This window comes from Carassius gibelio, chromosome A15 (assembly GCF_023724105.1).
Source record: "Carassius gibelio isolate Cgi1373 ecotype wild population from Czech Republic chromosome A15, carGib1.2-hapl.c, whole genome shotgun sequence".
Classification (NCBI taxonomy): Eukaryota; Metazoa; Chordata; class Actinopteri; order Cypriniformes; family Cyprinidae; genus Carassius; species Carassius gibelio.
The window spans coordinates 3,444,576-3,459,277 of record NC_068385.1 but is presented as its reverse complement, the minus strand read 5'-3'; the positions used below and the strand labels follow the sequence as shown (position 1 = coordinate 3,459,277).

The window sequence follows — 14,702 nt, the reverse complement described above, 5'->3', positions numbered from 1 at the left end:
TGTGGGAACCATCCATCCAGCATTTGTGAGGTCAGGCTCTAATGTTGGACGAGAAGGCTTGGCTTGTGATATCCGCTCCTGTTCATCCCAAAGGTGAGGTCAGTCAAGTTCATCTACACCACACTCATCCAACCATGTTTTAATAACCCTTCATGTGCACTGGAGCACAGTCATGCTGGAATAGAAAAGGGCTAAATGTTTCTACAAAGTCGGAAATATAGCATTGCCCAAAATGTCTTGGTATTTTTGAGCATGAAGATTTCCCTTCACTAGGAGTAAGGGATCTATCCCAACTCCTGAAAAACAGCCCCATGCCATTATCCCTCTTCTTCCAAACTTTACAATTGACAGAATGCAGTGAGGCAGGTAACGTTCTCCTGGCATCCACCAAGCCTGGACTCATCGATCAGATTTTCATACGGAGAAGAGTGATTCGTCACTTCACAGAACAGGTTTCTTCTGCTCCAGAGTTCAGTGGCAGGATGCTTTACATCATTAAATCTGACGCATGGCGTTGTATTTGATAATGTGAGGCTTCCATGAAGCTGCTTGGCCATAGAAACCCAATCCATGAAGCTCCCGCCACACAGTTTTGTGTTAATAGCAGTTGAAGTTTGTTAATCTACAGCTTTAGAGCGGCTTTTATGCACCATGCACCTCTGCACTCTGTGAGCCTGCTCTGTGCATGTGTGTTCACGGTGTGTGTGTGTTCACTGCTCTGTGTGTGTGCACTTTGGATGGGTTAAATGCAGAGCACGAATTCTGAGTATGGGTCACCATACTTGGCTGAATGTCACGTCACACATCACTTACATGATCTTCTGCTTCGAGGCTAAACTGTTGCTGTTCCTGAACACCTCACTTTCCAATAACACCACTTACTCTTGACTGTAGAATATCTAGCAGGCATGGCATTTCGTAAACTGACTTATTGCAAAGGTGGCATCCTATCAAAGTACCACAGTCAAATTCATTGAACTCTTCAGAATGACCCATGTTTTCGTGAATGGTTGTAAATGTAGACTGCATATCTACAGTAGGTGTTTGATTTTCTGATTAAAACACCTCAATTTAGGAATTAAGAGGTGTTTCCCAATTATTTTGCCTATGTATTATATAACTTAAAAGTATAAAGCTTTTATATAGATGCCTGCTTTGCTTATTTGTGAGCAAATGACCATCAGCACTGTTATGTGTGTGTTGAATGAGAGTTTTAAAAATGGTCCCCGTTGACATTTAAAAGTATTCTTTACATGGAATCTTTTATTCCATTCAAAGACATTGGAGACATAATGTGCGTGTACTCAGTTATGATATTGTTTATATAAAGTAGTACAGCTCACATGACAGCTTGGTTTGGCACAAATCTCTTCCCTGACATCACTGACTGTTAGTTGCATGCCTGCACATTAAGTTTGAGCTAAAAGCTCACTGATGTGAGGGTAACTCACATTAGCAGTGATCCGAGCTTCTTTTGCACTGATATTTTGTTGGGCTATTATGCTATTAAGTGCTGACTGCAATATCTGCATTACAAGTACACAATGCAATCCACTGGAAACAATTTTCAGAGACATGATTAGGTAAAATGTATAATGTGGCGAAAATAACAGGCCTGTGTCCTCATCGAAATGGCAGATGGGTCCTGTTAGCCTCCCAAATGTGGCGTTCGGCTGCCAGAAAAACCCAAATGACTCATGTTCAGATTGTAGCATTACACTGCTGCTTGCACCAGTTGGCAGAACTAGAAAGAAACGGGCCCATCTTTTATGTCTCCTAGCCTGGACTGAAACCCTTCCATGGGATGTTGACCACAGTAAAATATACAGTATTATGGGATTTGTGGCCTCATTTAGCCTTGTAACGAGATTGTTTATTAAATATGAGGTGTTTAGGTTGCATTTTCCAACTAGATGTTTACACTTTTGTCAGTAATTTGCTAATGGCTTCCAAACAGCTATTTATTGAAAAGTGATGCACACAGTATATTCAGACATTTTACTGGTTAACTGAAAGGGATAGTTCACTCAAAAAATTGAATTTTGTCATCATTTACTCATCCTCATGTTGTTCCAAATCTGTTTGATTTCCTTTGTTTCTTATGTACAATACAAAAGAAGAAATGTAAACAATGTTTGAACAGTTTTATAGAATGTTATGTTTCAGTTATATTACAAATGTGTTTGTGAGTTATTTAGGGAAATAGAAGAGATGCAGAAAGCTGTCAGTCATTTCACAGCTCGTGAATTAGTTCGCTAAGGGTGTAAACAAAATAAATTAACCAGCAATACCATGCATAACATCCAAGAAGTTTAGACCTACGCAAAGGGTACGTAAGTCATTTTACCCCTAAAGGTTTAATTTTTTAATTTTCTTTTCTTAGTGGTAAGGATTTTTGGTGTGTACATTTATAGTTTAGGTGTACAATAACACAAATTAGTTATAAAAAAATCTGGCCAATGTACATCATTGTGGGGCCAGTAAGATATTTTTTTAATTAATGTTTTCATTCAGCAAGGATTCATTAAATTGTTTTCAGAAAATATATATTTATATATAGAATATGTTTCTTGAGTATCAATTCAGCATACTAAAATAATTTCTGAAGGATTGTGTATGTGACACCAAAGACTAGAATAACCGCTGCAAAAAAAGAAAAACAAAAAAAAAAAAGAGAAAAAAAAACTATTTAAAATATATTCTGCATAATTCTAAATGTAGTTAAATTATTATTATTATTATTTTATGGTATAATCTTGGTAAAAAAAAATTAAAAAAAACATTTATTCTGCATATTCATAAAAATGGTTAATTTGTTCTTAATATTTTAATAGAACAAACAAATCTTTAAAAAATATTCAACAAAATTATACAAATATTTCTAAATGTAGTTAATTTGTTCTGCAGATGTATTTATTTATACAGGTGAGTAGATCACTCTCCCTCTCTCACGCTCATTTCCCATAGATACAAACACAGTGGCTCTCTCAGAAGAGAGGGGGGTGACGTCCCCTCCAGACGATGCAGGAAAACACATAACATGCCTGTTGGATCTCTGCTGTTGACTTTGAGAAGCATCAGGTGAGTGGAAGGAGAGAGGGAACTGTGTTCAATCTGTTACCAGTGACAACCTGATGGAGCTCTTGACTGTATTCACATTGCCACTACAGACCGATGGTGACAGGGTTGAACAAACACTGTTGTATTTAATGTATCGTGCTTTACGTAATTTGTACGTTTGTGAGTTTATGTGGTTATTTCAACGGTGAACTATGAGTAAAAGTCATTTTGAATGTGGGTTAAGGTCAAGATGAGGCCAAGATCATCCATTTTTCGTAGCCTGAGGTAACGCTGAGAAGAGTTTGTTTTGTGTTCTTGACATGGCAGGCACTTTTATTCATAAATACAGATTATCTTTCAGAAAAGACACTTGCTTCAGGCACTTCCTGCTCTCGTCGCAGGAAGTTCAAAGGCATGACAGGATGTAGAATTGTGTTTGCAGAGTTTTCCTTAAGTAGTGAGGCTTGTAGAATACTTCAGAAATGGATGAGTGCATGATTCACTTTATTTCAGAATCATGCTTTCTGGGGCAGTCATCATTTTTTATGAAACTCTGAATGTTTTGGCACAGTAGGCCTAATCACAGTTTAACTGTAATATTTGTTGTGAAATCAGGGAAACTGTTTACTCAGGTGAATATGGTTTAAACAAATATTTACAACAAAAATAGTTTTTAGAAAATATCTGTGGCAATTGATATTGACGATATCTAGATTACCTTTGCCATCCTTTAACATTGAATCGGTTTTTGGCTATAATATGAAAATAATTATCAGTTTATCATTGCATCCTTATAATTGAAAATGCATACTTAATCCCCTTATATATTATTGTTACATTTCATAAGGTATATAGACTAATATCTCACTCTTTTCGGTGAACCAAGCCTTTAATGTAGTGACGGAATTTATTTTAACCACTAGGTGTCAGTAGTGTTACACTTACAAGTAGAGTGTGTAGAATAGATGACGAATCAGAAGTTAAACTTTTGTTGCTAATTCCCCCTCTGAAAAGTAGAAAAAGAAAAAAGTTACAAACACGTTTCTTCATTGGATCAAGAAAAAACACACTTATGTGAATCATGAGTAATTTAAATCTGTCCGTTCACACAGGCTGATGAACCTTTATTCAAACGTATTTAAAAAACAAAACAATATATTTATATCTATTCATATCTAATCAAGAAACCAAAACTAGTTACTTTATTTAGAGAAAACATTTGTGAAGTCAGTTTGCACTACCAAAACTAATACCGTAATACATTTTGATCAAATAAACACAGTCTTGTTGAGCATCTTTCTTCCAAAGCATTAAAAAATAAAAATACCTTACTGTTTTCTCCCAGAACACTACTAGAGCTACAGCTAGTGTAACAATATCCATTAAATCTCTTCATTATTTCCCAGTGATTTCTTAAAGGTGACTAATAACAGTTAAAAACAACTTAATTGTGGTTTACAAGGCCTAAAACTTATGAAGTGACGCAGCTAGCCACCGAAGGTGACATCCTCATACGAATCTCTCGGAGACTGGACCAGAAGTCAAACTTGAATTTAAGATCACTTACACTCAAAAAAAAAAAAAAAAAAAAAAAAGGTTCAAAAGCTGTATCCAGTATGGAGTCTTTAGGTGTGCCTTTTGAAAAGGTACCAGTGACAGCTTTTGTACCTTTTTCTCTGAGAGTGTACTATATGGTACCATTCCTTCTAATTGACTAGTTTTATTCAAAGTAACTTACAGTACACTTACGAGTCCTTTATAATGTGGAAGAAGCTCTTTATTGGTTTAGGGTTCCCTTTTGGTTCCATAATTGGTTTCCATAATAGAGAAACACGAGGCTGTGCTTCCATCTACTGGCATTTTTTGGCATTTACTGGTTTTAGACAGTAAGGTGAGACTTTGTCTGTCTCTTTGGCCACCTTGTGGTTTAATGCTGGATTGATTGCATTTATGAAACTAATTCAGCTCCTTACTGTTGAGTTTGTTTCTAGACTTGCCTGCAATTTGTTTTATTGATGCTTTTCAAGACATATAAAATGTGTAAAAAATATCTATCTATCTATCTATCTATCTATCTATCTATCTATCTATCTATCTATCTATCTATCTATCTATCTATCTATCTATCTATCTATCTATCATTAGTGATAAATTGTGATGTTATACTCTGTTTGCCCACTAGATGGCGTCCTCGACTCATTTTAAATGCTTTGACAGCTGCATTAGTGGTCTGGTGGCTGATTTGTTTTGCGTGTCATCCAGATTTTTATGGATGCAGATTTGACACTTTTCAAGACATATTCCTTTCTTTTCAACTTTTGCATTCTCCCAGCATGATTCCAGAATACACTTTATGTAATTTCCTGTAATGTTTTTCATCACAGTTATCATAGTTGTATCATCATTATCAAGTCCTTATAGCTGACTTCCTCTTATTCTCTTGCTATTATCTTTGTTTTTCCTCACTCTTTCTGAATTGCAGAATGTAAAGGATGACGGGTAGCATGTGTGGAGACCGAAGCACTTCAGTAAACCTGCATACTGTAAGCTGTCTAAATATGTTGATTGGATTGGGAAAGCAAGGTCTCTGCTGCTCCTGTATGTCCAGCACCAGACCTCACAACATTTATTATATTAACCAACAGTCACTTCTGTTAACCTATGATTTTTGCTTTCTGCTATATGTGAATATGGACAAATGCAAACCAAGACCATCCAATTAATTTCATTTGGAATATAATTAAGTTAGTGTATTAAATATCTAATCTTTAAACATTGACATTCAAAGAACTGAAGTTGGTTTCAAGGTCATAATAAGACAATTGAATTTCAAATGTTTGTATTTAATTTTTTATTTTTTTTTGTACTTTGGTGAAGTAAAATGTGTTTTTAAGATAAAAAAAATAATAATAAAATATGAAAAAAATCTGCAATCAAATTTCTTTACACAGTGAATTAATTTACTTTATGTCTGTTTTATAGTCTGTAAGTACACAGTTCACGACATACGTCAAATCTAAGAAAAACACAGAGGTGTGTCGAATTGTAGTGTTTAAAAACCAGCACGCTTGGATCAATGATATTTTACGGGGCTTACACCAAGTGCTTCTTTTCAGCTAATCAAATTAAAAAGAAATTATTTCTCTAAGCATTGCTAATTACATGATTAACCTATTATACACCAATAATGAGTCCTAATCAAAGCTTATGCACATTTGTTATATATCTGTTCTTTATTTCTTTCTTTCTCTCTCCCTCTATGAATTTATTTGCATTTTTTTATATATTAACAAAAGCCTTTATAAAATAGATTATGCATAATTTCTGGGTTTAGGGAAAATTCATTTTTTGGCATTTATTTACATTTGTAATAAACTTATATACAGGTAACATCAGTCTGTATAAATAATATTGATGAATCATCCGACTTGTTTTAAAGTTAGGTTCTGATCTGTCTTGCATTTACACAACAAGTGTACTTCACATGTCAAACCTGAATGTGTCTGCGGATCACTGAGAGATCACATAATTCCTCCAAACACAATATGCCGTGTTGTACTGGTAATATCGCTCTCTTTTTTTTTGTATGTTATTTTGTAACTCAGTTGTTATGTAAAGCTTAGCTCTTTTAGACCCAGTACATGTGACCTGTCATTCTGAGAAAAGACTCCAGCCAATCAGGAGGCCGGGGGAAAATACAAAGGACCAATTCAGTATCAGTGGATGGACAGGGGCTACAGGTGACTGACACACACTTATTGTTGGATATTAAAGAAAACAGGAAATCCATTTCCTGCAGACAGAATCAAATGAAATAACACAGTGCTTTAGTGAATCTAATAGTTGTAATTCTATCAGACGAAATACCAGATTTTTTTTTTTTTTAGGTTGATGATGTGAAATACTGTACATCTGGGAAGTAGACATGTTCTGTGGTGTCTCATACTGCATCTAAAATATTGAATTTATATATATATATATATATATATATATATATTTGTGTTATGTTTTTTTGTTTACATACAATTTAAAATGAACTAATGTAGACAAAAAAGTGATTAAAAGGACATTTTAATTAGGGATGCACTGATATAAAAAAAATATTTTTTTGTATTATTATTTATTTGCATTTATTTAATATGGCTGATAACCTACGATATAAATAATATTCATTATTAAAATTCTGAACTGTTTTGTCTAAATAAATATAATAATTAAAAAGAAAACACAACTAAAAGCAGTTATTTTAATGCTACGGGTGAATTTTTGCATGTGGTTTTCAAAAATAAATAATCTTCTTCGTCTTTTTTTTTTCTTTTGCTAAAGATTACATTGAACAGTTTCCATATCAACTAATGTATAATTTAAAAATAATCATCCAATAACTGATTTGCCACAGATATGATATAATCTGCATTGTTCATTACTAATTAAACTACAATATAATTATATAAATAGCAAAGTCCACTAACATAATGTTAATGATGAACTTCCTAGTTATTATTCCTCAGCTAAGTTTTGCCCAATACAACACTATCTCAGAATCACACTTCTAGGCAACAGTTAGGCTGCAGTGACCCGCTGTGATTGGGTGTTGTCTGCGCATAATAATGACAGAACAAAAAAAGATAAATCATGTCCTAGGTCATCCATCTTGGCTGGCGGTGGCTAACCAGTGTAATAATCAGGATTATTATTTATAATTAGAGGAAGTAATGGATCACTCGTCACCGGATGGGCGGCTCATTAATTCACCTGGGCCTGCTGGGATTGTTTCGAAGGGTCCTGTTTTAAATGCTTCATCTGTGTCACTGTCCACCGGAAGACGACTCACACTCTCTGGATTAGTTTGTACGTGCATAGTCCGCTCCAAAACCCCACAATCATCATGCATCCATGCAGAAAAGTGACTCATGGTCAAAGACTATCATCCGTCCTTCGGATGAGACGTTAAACCGAGGTCCTGACTCTCAGTATAAATCCCATCGGCATCCTGGCTAAATTCGCCCATTGGACTGCCGTCGCATCATCCAGAAGGATGCTACACACTGGTGGTGGATGAGGAGATACCCCCTGACTATGTAAAGCGCTTTGAGTGCCTAGAAAAGCGCTATATAAATGTAAGTAATTATTAATTATTATTAAGGGCTTAATATGGAGCTGATAACTGAGGTCTGCCGGTCACATGACCAGGGTTTTCATGGATAGTGCATCATAAACTTTTTGTACTGAAGAGTTATTCTGAAATCTGTTTGTGATGATCAGATACTAATAACATCAGTGTGATGTTAAGCTCTGTTTATAATTCTGTGTGAATGGAGAGAGAATTTTCACACTGCTGACATGAAAATAAAGGTTCAGGTGGTGAAAGGGAGATATGTTAAGCTACAGAATTAAGCAAAAGCTTTGTAGAAGAATGAATAATTTTTTCATTTTTTTGACATGTATCCGTAATAAATTTAAATGTATGAATTTAAGGACCTTTTGTGCTCTAGGGTTAGGGTTAGGGTTAGAGTTAGGGTTAGGGTTACTCTCGCAGCTGGTCAGTAAAATTTGAATCATGAAGAACAACAGCCAATTTAAAAGTTAAATTCACTCAAAATGTTTCACAATTAGGACATGTAATGTTGTTTACATTACATTGTTAGGACAGGAACATATTGCATATTGTCCTTTTTCATGATTAATTAAATGGTAATTCATAGTTTTTCATTCCATAGCCATACATTTGACAAAATTGCACAGAGCATTATGTAATGTAATCATTTTTAGTGTTTTTAGTCTTTTTCTTTACAAATTACAAAAAAAAAAAAAAAAAAAAAAATTACAGCAAGGGACATTTAATCTCATTCTTCCTAGTCACTGATTTGTTTACAACTTCTGCCCTATCTAGGATCTTCCGAAAGTTCCAGTACCTCCTGAACCCTTGTCAAGTCTACAACCTGGTCAAGAACGGCCCCATGCCTGGGTAAGTGACTCACTCCAGAGACGCGTTTCTCTTATCAATTTAACAGAAGCATTTAGCTTCCTGCTGTCTTGCATTCTAGTATTGTTGTGCCACATTCCCGCTTTATGATCACGAGAGTTATGACAACCCGATGTTAACAATGTATTGTGTATGCAGACACTGCTTGATAATAATGTGCACTAATTCATGCATGACAATCTCGCTCTGTATGTTAGCTGTAAATGTATGCAATATTAAAGGGTTAGATCTGATATCACAAACACTGCTGAGAACAAAGCTAGGGTGTGGAAGTCTGTAGGACTTACAGTCAGCTGGTAATAATAGATTCATGTTAGTGTTGCCGCTCTCAGGGCCTTGTGTGATCACACATACCATGGCTGGTGTCAATCAAATGCACGCAACCATGAGGCTCTGTGATCACTGACTGAATTTGCTATTAGTATGCCAGCTGTGTGGTCACTTTTGAGTTAAGTGTGCATGCCATGAGGGTTGTGACAATATTCAATGAGACTATATTTTGAAAATGGAATTTTAAAGAGCAATGAAGAAAGCAGAATGTTTATTGTGGGATGTTGCCATGGAAATTAACCAAGGTTGTGAATATTTGGGTAGTCGGTAAATCGATTCCATTCTCGGTTCTTACTGTGGGGTTTTAATTCAACTTTGGAAAATTCAGTATGATTCGGTTTGATTTATTAATTGATTTTATTCAATAAGTGATATGATTCTATATGCATTTTTATAAATGCATGTATGGGTTTTGGTCAAAAAAGAAGAAACATAAACTACTTAGGTGCAGTTAAAGGAAATAAACTCTTTGCAACATTGATAATAATAAGAAGAAATATTTATTGGAAAAAAAAAGTTTTTACTCCACTGAATATTTATCAGTATAGAAATGTTTTGAACGGATGATTTCTGTTTCATCTTGGCCTCTGATAATTTTTTTTTTTAATTATGATTTTATAAATGCACCCCACTGAGCGATGCTCTCCAGACACCATTTAGTGACCTTGTCGGCCAGTTTGTTTTTGAAATTTGAATATGGCCTTTGAAGTCAGGCTCTGGGCTGTCTGTCAATCACAGTCCAGGCTAACACAATTAGAGCAAACTGAGTGTTTGTTTCTTCATACTCAGACATCCTCAAAGTTGCTTTTTTCATGTGATTGGTCATCTGTTTTTGCTGTCTAATATGATTTGCCAAGCCTGCATGTCCTAATAAGTAAAGTAATTGAGAGTTTTATTTTGTGCAACATTCTACCATGTAAGGTCACGCAGTTGGAGCTTTATTATAGTGAAGGAACGGAAGGAGCTCCAATGAGCATTGTCTTGGTAGATCTGATTAGCTTCTGAACAGGCTTGGCTTTCCAGAAGATGGATTTGCATTTGTGATTTAAACAAACAATTTGTTCATAAAGATGTTGTACAGTGAAATAGATAGATAGTAAGATGTTCATTTAGTACTTGTTTGTATACTTTGGCCTCTTTTTGACTGAGTCATTTCTTTGAGCAGTTATTAGTTTGAGTCATGTGGATCAGGGCTTCCATAATGTTGCCATGTTGTAAATTAAAGCCAGGAAGTTTTTATGTTAGATTTAAGGAAAACAGCAAGCTAAAGTAAATTTCATAACATAAAGACATCTTGAGGAAATACTGCAAAAAGACTTTTCTTTTTTTTCTTCTTTTTTTTCAGATTTCTTTTGTACAGAAGTGATTTTGTTATATTTGTTGAAATAGCCAAATGCTTATCTTTCACAGAACAAAAGCTATTACATTCGTGCCTGTATTTTCAGGGCAAATAGGATGATTATCTTTCTTCAAGAAATGGCATATTACTTATATCTGAAGAATAGTCTCTGCATTTGAATATATATATATATATATATATATATATATATATATATATATATATATATATATATATATATATATATATATATATATATATATATATATATATTTTAGATGACTACATCCTCATTTAGTTCTTTATTTGTGTCAAAAATTGCCTCTTTTTTTTTAAACAAAGGGGGAGTAATAGATTGGATGCTTTCAGAGGAGTGTATTAGAAAAGTACCACTGCAGTTTTGACATTGCCTACCACTGCATACTGTAGTCTGTATAGTGTGTATGTATATGGCTCAAAGCATGTAAATATTACTTTCTTTATCTTTTAAATATCTTTTTCTGTTGTTGTTGTAAAATCAAACAGCACTTTGATAATTGCCTTAATTTTAAAATAACTTTTTAAACTTTTTTGTGTGTTATTTGTTACGTACATTACTGTCTCTGACAGACGGCATGCTTAAAGGATTAGTTCACCCAATAATCAAAATGATGTAATTAATAACTCACCCTCATGTCGTTCCAAACCCATGAGACGTTTATCTTTAGAACACAGTTTAAGATATTTTTGATTTAGTCCGAGACCTCTAAGTCCCTCCATTAAAGGTGTGTGCACGGTATACTGTCCATGTCCAGAAAGGTAAGAAAAACATCATCAAACTAGTCCATTTGACATCAGAGGGTCAGTTAGAATTTTTTGAAACATAAAAAATACATTTTGGTCCAAAAATAGCAAACACTACGACTTTATTCAGCATTGTATTCTCTTCTGTGTCTGTTGTGAGAGAGAGTTCAAAACAAAGCAGTTTGTCATCTCCGGTTCGCGAACAAATCATTCGATGTAACCCGATCTTCTTGAACCAGTTCACCAAATCAAACTGAACTGTTTTAAATGGTTTGCGTCTCAATTAACCTTTTTCATGTTGCTGACACTCCCTCTGAGTTCAAACAAACCAATATCCCGGAGTAATTAATTTACTCAAACAGTACACTGACTGATGTGAAGAGAGAACTGAAGATGAACACCAAGCCGAGCCAGATAATGACTCATTCACGAGTCAAGAACCGGTTTCATCGGTTTTCGGATCACTAGTAGTTATTTCAGACAGTTTAATAAACCGGCTGAAGAAAACGGTTCACCGGTTCTTTTGTGATCGATGTAATGGCGTCATTGGCGATGATTGCCCTTGATTCAAGCCTTTGGTTTACCCGCGCTCATAACACTAGCACAGAATCAGTTCAGAATAAATCACCAAAAGAATCAGTTCAGTTCAGACGCTCTGTGTGTCGGTCTGTTTCACGCTGAATCACACATGCGCAGTATCATCAGCTCCTCGGTTCTCAAATCGGACACGTCTGACAGAAACGGTTCTTGACTCGTGAACGAATCAATGTTTTGTTCGTTATCTGGCTCGGCGTTCATCCTCAGTTCTCCCTTCACAGCAGTTCAGTCAGTGTACTGTTTGAGTGCATGCATTACTCCGGGATATTAGATTGTTTAAACTCAGAGGGAGTGTCAGCCACATTAAACAAGTTAACAGCTTAAGTCATTTGTGGATTAATGCTATTGGAGATGCAAACCGTTTCCGATCCAGTTCGATTTGGTGAAATGGTTCAAAAAGATCTAGTTACATCGAATGAATCGTTCGTGAACCGGATATCACTAAACTGTTGTGTTTTGAACTCTCTCACAACAGACACGGAAGAGAAGACAATGATGAATAAAGTCGTAGTTTTTGCTATTTTAGGACCAAAATGTATTTGCGATGCTTCAAAAAATTCTAACGGACCCTCTGATGTCACATGGACTACTTTGATGATGTTTTTCTTACCTTTCTGGACATGGACAGTATACCGTACACACAGTTTCAATGGAGGGACTGAGAGCTCCCGGACTAAATCTAAAATATCTTAAACTGTGTTCCGAACAACATGAGGGTGAATTATTAATGACATAATTTTGATTATTGGGTGAAATAACCCTTTAAGCAGCAATTTTCTCCTTCTGTCAAAACGTCTGGAATTGTGGGCTTTCCAGGAAGTGTGTGTACTCACTGAATCTCTGCTTCTTCTGAATACTATTATATTGTGCATGCTATTTTTTGACAGACATTAATGTTGTGATATTCAGATGGTCCGTAAGGTAATCCAATAGAAAATAATTTTTGGGGGGTATTAGAGAATCTTCTGGAGATGTTCAAAATGCTTTTTGTGTAGTTTCTTTATTTTTTTTACGGAAGTTCATTTCATGGCTTAAATATATTACAAGATGCTCAGGGAATGTTTGACTTTTTTACATTAAGACATTTTTTTATGGTTTTTGATGCATGAAGTAGTTTTCATTGTCTCTTTATAAAGCTTTTTTTTTATCAATAAAAATGCTGCTTCTTTTGTACATAATAGTTAAAAATTACTTTTTAAAAAATAGTGTTCCACTATTACCCCATTAGCAGATTTTGACTTTATATATTGTATACTGTGTGTATAACGCCATTGAATTTCCATAAATAGTCCTTTTTATTTATTATTGATTTCTTGTTGGGAGCAAAGGTAAAACAAAATATGTTTTCCTCTCTGCCATTACAAAAGCGGAATCACGTTTTTTCCTATTTTCCTATTGTTCTGATGTTGGACAGGTGGAAGATTGACATCACTCCTGTAGACAAAGATGAAAGAGGAGATCCCGTCCCATACTGCAGTGTGAACAATTACTTCTCTATTGGCGTGGTGAGTCTGTATGTGAGGATGTAGAGACCCCTGAGACTCCTTAACAATCCACAAACTTCTACTCTTTCCCTCCCAATGAACAGATGAGACTTGCATATACAGTATGCATCTGGCCGGTGTGCTAGTCTGGTCTATTAACCGTGATACAGTATGTGATGACTGTGAGTGGAGTTTATGAATGAAGAAGTGAATAAGACTCCTAAGTAATAAGACTAAATGAGCTAATCAAGAGGGCTGAGTGCTTTTTGAAATGCCAAGAGCATCTATTACAATAACAAAGCTGTCCCTCATCACTGTGGTGAGGAGCGAAGCTTGCCAGTTGACAATGAAATATGCCGTAGACGTTACACGGCTCTCGTCTTACCGAACGGTAATCAAACACGTCGTGTGTTGATGCATCTCGGGCCGACTGAAATCTAATGATGCTTATTACGGCGACTGCATGTCAGCCATTATCCAGAAATGTCAGGGGAAATATGGTAATTGACATTTACAGGTTTGACGGCTCTGTTTTATTTTAGATTTGTACACATCTTAAAAAAAAAAAAAAAAAGGAAATTGTAATGAGGGAGACATGCTTGGACAAATGTTAGTCAATGTCATCTTGTTAATAAGGGAATTGATGACTTTAAGTATTGATTCATGAAACATTTAGTCCCATGTTCAATAAGACAAGTCTGTGATAGATAGTAGACAGACAGAGTGATAAACACACACACACACACACACACACACACACACGCATATATATATATATATATATATATATATATATATATATATATATATATATATATATATATATATATATTACATACAAATTAATTTCTTGTTAGATAGATCTCTGTCTTATTAATCATTCAGCTCCAGTATATTCAATGAAATAACATTTTTAATGTGTTATTGACAAATGTAGTTGTTTGCTTGGATTAAAGAGAAGTGCAAATCTCAGTGGGATCAAGTGATATTTTTCCTATCACATTTTACAAGAAAACACAAATTCCTTTTAAAAAAAAACAGAAAACCAATAGAGATTACAGACCAAGTCGTGCTCATAATTACTTTGCAGATTATGCAAATGAAAAACAATGTCTTCCGTAAT

At 34.9% G+C, this 14,702-nt stretch overlaps 1 pseudogene; it reads left to right on the top strand.

The window, feature by feature from the left end:
* Nucleotides 1-4,676: 4,676 nt before the first annotated feature.
* Nucleotides 4,677-14,702, top strand: part of LOC128028825 (diacylglycerol kinase beta-like) — a 29,736-nt pseudogene continuing 19,710 nt past the window's right edge.